Source organism: Ascaphus truei, chromosome 1 (genome assembly GCF_040206685.1).
Source record: "Ascaphus truei isolate aAscTru1 chromosome 1, aAscTru1.hap1, whole genome shotgun sequence".
Taxonomy (NCBI): Eukaryota; Metazoa; Chordata; class Amphibia; order Anura; family Ascaphidae; genus Ascaphus; species Ascaphus truei.
In genome coordinates this window covers 110,999,453-111,005,612 of record NC_134483.1, presented here as the reverse complement: position 1 = coordinate 111,005,612, position 6,160 = coordinate 110,999,453, and positions in this window count along the sequence as shown.

The window sequence follows — 6,160 nt, the reverse complement described above, 5'->3', positions numbered from 1 at the left end:
CAAGTCTGAAGCCCTGAATCTCAACCTCGCAGACTCGGAGGTCCAGCTATTAAAACTAAATTTTAACTACCGATGGTGTCCTTCATACATAAAATATTTGTGACTTAATGTATCGAAGGACTACCGCTCCCTATATCAATGTAATTACCCCCCCTTATTTGATAAAATTAGAAGTGATCTGGATAAATGGGAGGAATACCGAATTTCCTGGATCGGAAGGATGATCTCAGTTAAGATGAATGTACTCCCGAGGTTATTATATTATTTCCAGACACTTCCGATCAGGGTTTCTGGAACAGAATTGAAGGATCTCCAGAGCAGAATATTCAAATTTATTTGGCATGGAAAAAAACCCAGAGTCACAAAATCAGTATTAACAGCGCCAAGGATTAGGGGGGGTGTGGGGGTGCCAGACATCGGATACTATCAGGCAGTTCAACTAAAACCAGTGGTCGAGTGGAACTTAGACCCAGACCAGCTATTCTGGCTAAAGATTGAGTCCCAGTATGCCAGAGCGCCTCCTCTGCAGGCAAGACTATGGGCCTCGGGCAGATACGACAAAGGGACAAGCAAATTCGAACTAGGCACCATGGGCCACACAATGGAGATATGGCAAAAAGCTAAAAAATAAATTTAAACTCTCGAACGCAGCTTCACAACTCACCCCATTATATAATAACCCAGAATTCCCCCCAGGATGCGAGACCAAACAGTTTGAACAGTATGCAAGGACAGGAATTGAGATGGTTCGTGATCTGCTATGTGATAAGAAGCCCCTGAATTTCCAAGAACTGCGAAATAAATTTAAAGTCCCAACCCTGGATACATTTAAATTCCTCCAAATTAGACACTTCCTACAAAAACTGTCCCCCGCACTAGAATTTCCCCCTCTTACACAATTTGAGAGACTGTGCCAGGAAGACGCACACCAAAAAGGCCTTATCTCACAAATTTACGCAATTCTGGAAAAACACGCGAGTCCCGACACACATGATTATATGCACAAATGGGCAGCGGAATTAAACATAGACATAGACAATGAAGACTGGGAAGAGATATGGGACGCGGCATCAGGAACTTCTGTATGCACCAGTATTAAAGAAACCATCTACAAGATAATGTTCCACTGGTACTTAACACCGGTGAGACTGCGGCAAATCTACCCTCTGGCATCTGATCTATGCTGGAGAGGCTGTGGACACAAGGGAGACATGGCCCACATATGGTGGCAATGCCCAGAAATCCAGAAATATTGACTCTCAATCCAAAACCTAATAAAAGAGGTCACTGACCTCACAATCCCTACAGATCCACTGACCTACATACTGGGCAGGCCAATGAATAAATTTGACCGCCCAGTATGGAAATTAATCTCCTTCATTTTGACAGCAGCACGATGCTCAGTGGCGCTCTGCTGGAAGAAAACCTCCCCTCCCACGATACAAATGGTAAGAAAAAGATAAAACGAGGTTATGCTAATGGAAAAACTGACGGCATTCCTTAATCACTCAACGGAGCGGTTCTACTCCATATGGGAACCTTGGCTGACCCACTAAAACTTTAAATACCACAGCCTCCTCCCTAGCCCAGTAACCAGGCGAGACGCCCGGATTAAGTAAAAAAAGGCGCCTCCAGGGGAGAGGATACCCATCACCCTCCTCCCCCCTTCCCTCTCCCTCTTTCCCACCTTCCCCTCTCTTTTTCAGGAGCCTAACTACAGGGACCACTGAGGGACCCGAATGGTCTGCCACACCCACTGGTGGGTATTCAGGGCCCCCTCCCTCCCCCCTCTTATCTTCTTACCCCACTCTCACTAAAAAGGGAAAAAAACAACTGTTATGGTATTATGTTACGTTTATCTTACAATGCCTGTAAAGTGATGTTTCAATACCTAATAAAAACGTTTGAAAAAAAAAAAGTTACATTGAAAACCATATGATGATGACATTGATTATAAACAGAAAAGAATGTAATAATTAACACTATTGTTCCAGGTATAAGTCCATATCTAATAATCATCAGGCATTAGTGCTCTTAAATTGTGGTATTTCCTGTAGAGACAACTAGTGACAACGATGATCGACACCCATATTGTGCTCTAAGTAGGTGCTACGGTATATAAAAACATTATGTGGGTAATGTAGAAGTATACAACCTACATAACCTACCCCACAAACTCTAATCGGGGTGAAAGTAACGCCTCGTGGGATGGATAAGGGGGTTAAACCTCCCCTGGTAATGCGAGGTGTCTCTCTCGAAGAGATAGATAACACTGTCCTGGTAAACTAGTAGTCGACACGACTCCATTATTTTAAATCAACTTATTAAAAGTGTTTTTATTTATTATCATCAGTTCATTACTTAAGGTGACCGAGTGCCCATAACTGGGTTTTCTTGCTCTAGTAGTAGTCTCTACGTATACCTAGCCCAAAGGTGCACCTCCCCCTTTTCCCTTTAGGCTGAGTGAGGGTTACCTTTCCTGTATATTTTGGTATTTCCTGTACTTTATAAAATGGAAGCAAAAAAACCCAAGAGCCCACAAAAATATCCTCTGATATAATGTAAAATAGCAAACAGTGTAAAAAGGCAAACAGAAGTGATTGGTAAAAAGTCTTGAGTGCATTTCTGAATAAGGTTATCAATTTCCAGGGCAGGATGACTATCATTTGTTTTTATGTCAAGTGTTATCCTCTGAGTTGCAGAACAATCAATATTGTACACAGCCACCCCGTGTAGTTCCAGTGTAGCATTATATAAAGCTTAAGCAGCACTAAGCTGTACCTGCTGCAGTGTCCCGGAGTGCAAGAATATTACAATGCACTGCTATATCATGCAACAGGACACAAGTAAAGGTCTTCTTTTCGCATATATGGTACCAGTATTTTATTATTATCATATATATTTTTTATTTTATGCTAGAGTATGCATCAAATAGAAGTAGCTCATTAATCCAATTTTTACATATGAAGTAGATCATTATCCAGAATGGTTTGTGCCATCATAGGAAGGATGAGGTGGGGGGGGGGGGGGGTGGAATAACCCGGAGACTGATATGTAATCCTTACATTTATTTATAAAATGTTTTACCAGGAAGTAACAGTCCAGATAATAGAGAGAAATGCTGCACACCTCAAAATTGAAAAAGTTGATACAATTACCGGTGCTCCAGTGTTAGAACGAAAGCCTGCAGTCAGTCCTGGATATATGAACAGAGGAACATTGGGCACAACGGATTTAGCATATCAAAACTCATTTATTGAGCCAACACACAACTGTGTTGGCTCAATAAATGATTTTTGATATGCTAAATCCATTGTGCCCTATGTTCCTCTGTTCATATTACCAGGAAGTAATGCATTGAGGGTTACCTCTTGTTTTCAAGTATGTCCTGGGCACAGAGTTATGATGACAGATACATGGTTACAAATACATGGGTACATTAAATGAACAGGGTTATAAATGTCTTATTCCATTTGGTTGACACTGCCCAAATTGCATGCTGATCCACATAAGCAAAATTATAAAGTACCGTCATACATTCACTTTAATGTAATGAAACAGTGAAAACTGTTATTTAAATGATTAATATAATTGATGATTATATATATATATATATATATATATATATATATATATATATATATATATATATATATATATATATATATATATATATATATATATATATATATATATATATATATATATATATATATATATTCCAAGTTCACCAGATCATACCTGGCAAAAAGAGACAGCACACTAAAAGTAAGAAAAAAGTAGTATATATATTAAAACATAGGTACCGCAACCAACCAACGTTTCGGTCCTCAGGATGGGACCTTCTTCCAGGTAATGCAGTGTGAGTGCCAAACATGAAACATATATACCCACAATCCCGTGCACACCCCTACTCCCCACCAATGGCAAACATCCCAGTGAGTCTACCAGCTGCAACAGCTAAAATCACCGTGAGTGCTGATATCCTAAGGCTTGAATCCTCCTTAATTCACTTCCCTGTATATCAGCCAATAGGGAGCGACGCTGCACACTCCAATAGCGTCACCACGCACATCACCATGGTAACTCGCAGGCGAATGTAAATACTCCTCACATGCGGTCTAGGTCAGTCAACTCACCCGCAGTACATGATCGCGCATGCGCAAGCTCCTCTATGTAAATAAACCAGTGGATGGCCGTTATTGGCCAATGCTGTAAGCAAAAGTATTTAACCATGGGACTGGTGAGACCATGGGACACACTCTTCCCACAAACAACTGCTGGACACAGTGACTTAAATCTACGCGTTTCGTCGGTTGTTGCGCCGACTTCTTCAAGGGTGTGAAGTCGGCGCAACAGCTGTTGAAACGCGTAGATTTAAGTCACTGTGTCCAGCAGTTGTTAGTTTGGAGGAGTGTGGATCAAAGAGTGAGGAGTGGAATACATTCAAGTTTATGCCGGTATACCTATTGGGAGTTCACCGCTTTACATTCAGTGTGGCTGAGTCTGATATTCTCCTGTTACAACGGAGATCACACATTGCAGTGTGCAACTTTGAAACTTCAGATCTGTGGCAGGCTGGGAGAAACAGGAAGCAGGAGACTGTTTACAGTGTTACCCGGTTCAGCATTACGTGGTCACCTTACGGCGTGCAATCGCTGGTGCAGCTGACGGAGGGACGCGGGGACCCTTGGGGTTCATCGTGGTTACACTATTTGGTGTGATCGTTCCTTTATTCCCTACATCTGCCCTACCTGTCATCTTTCAGCAACCTTTTCAATACGGAGGTTATCTTTCAGCCCACTACTGATAATATACAGCTTTTTTACTCTCCTCTATTTGCTATTGTTCTATGCTACAAGTGATTCATCACCTGCAATACACTCCTCCACAATAGACTTTTTGGACATTATATTTGGTATTTTACCAATTTATTTTTATCTTGGATTACCCCTCTAATTGTGTTTGTTATATATACATTTATTGTCTGTGTATTTTTAGTATTTATGTCCAGTAACCAAGCCTTTGTTGTTTTACAATAAATTTTCCCTATATTTTCAATTGCTATGTAGGATTGCGCTTTTTTTTCTCTATTTTAATATTCTTTGGATAGGCATATCCTAATTAGAGCTGCATCCTACAGACACAATATCCTTTTTCAATACTTGATTTGCATTATATCAATTAATTCTTTTTGCACATTATTTTTAAATACAATTTCACCAATTGTGCTAGTCCTAGCGCTGATTTTACTTTTGTGTATATATATATATTCAAAAACTAATAGACAATACCGTTCTGTGGCTAACAAAACGCTTTTATTCGTGTGAGCTTTTGAGATACACTGATCTCTTCTTCCAGCGATATTACCATGGATAAAGCAACAAAGGTTTTTACTTAAAAACAGTGCATCCTGGAATGCATCTGTGACTGAAGCCTATCCCTCCCCCCTGTGCAGTATGTGATTTCTTACATAAGGTGTTAAATGGTCCCTGAAGGTTAGTAATGTACGAGTATATGTGTATGTGTGTAATTATACATTTATAAAGCACCCACAGTGTATATAGCGCTTTACAAAAGGTGTATGTGGGAGTGTATACCAATGGTGTGGGTAGGTGTAGAAATGTAAGAGGGTGTTGCATTACTATTAATGTGTGTAGATACTATGTGGTCCCTATTGGCATATAGGGATAGAATTACATTGTACATACGTATGTGTAAGAGACAGGTGTGTGTGCATTCATATAGCACAGTATGTATAGACATGGCCTTTAGCACTCATGAGAAGAGAGTTCTCTTGTCAGGGTAGGGACTCAAAGCTGCGGTCTCGGTTTAGGCCACCGCTAAGTTTCCCTAACAGTTGCATACATTTGTATTCATGCAATTGTCTCTCTTTTGGTGTTCTAAGATTACCTTTGAGTATGGCCACCTTCAGATCATCTTATGGCTTGACTCAGAGAAATGTTCACCGACAGGACTGTCTCTTGTTCCACGTGTGATGCAGAGGAAGGTTCACCTGTTCATCCAGCAATGTCGTGTACCTCATGTGCATGAAATGCCCAGGAGGCTGGTACTACATAGGTGAGACGGGACAGGGGCTAAACGCATTTCGCAACAACGTGCTTAGTCATCCCCTGATGACGCATCAGTTGTGAAACGC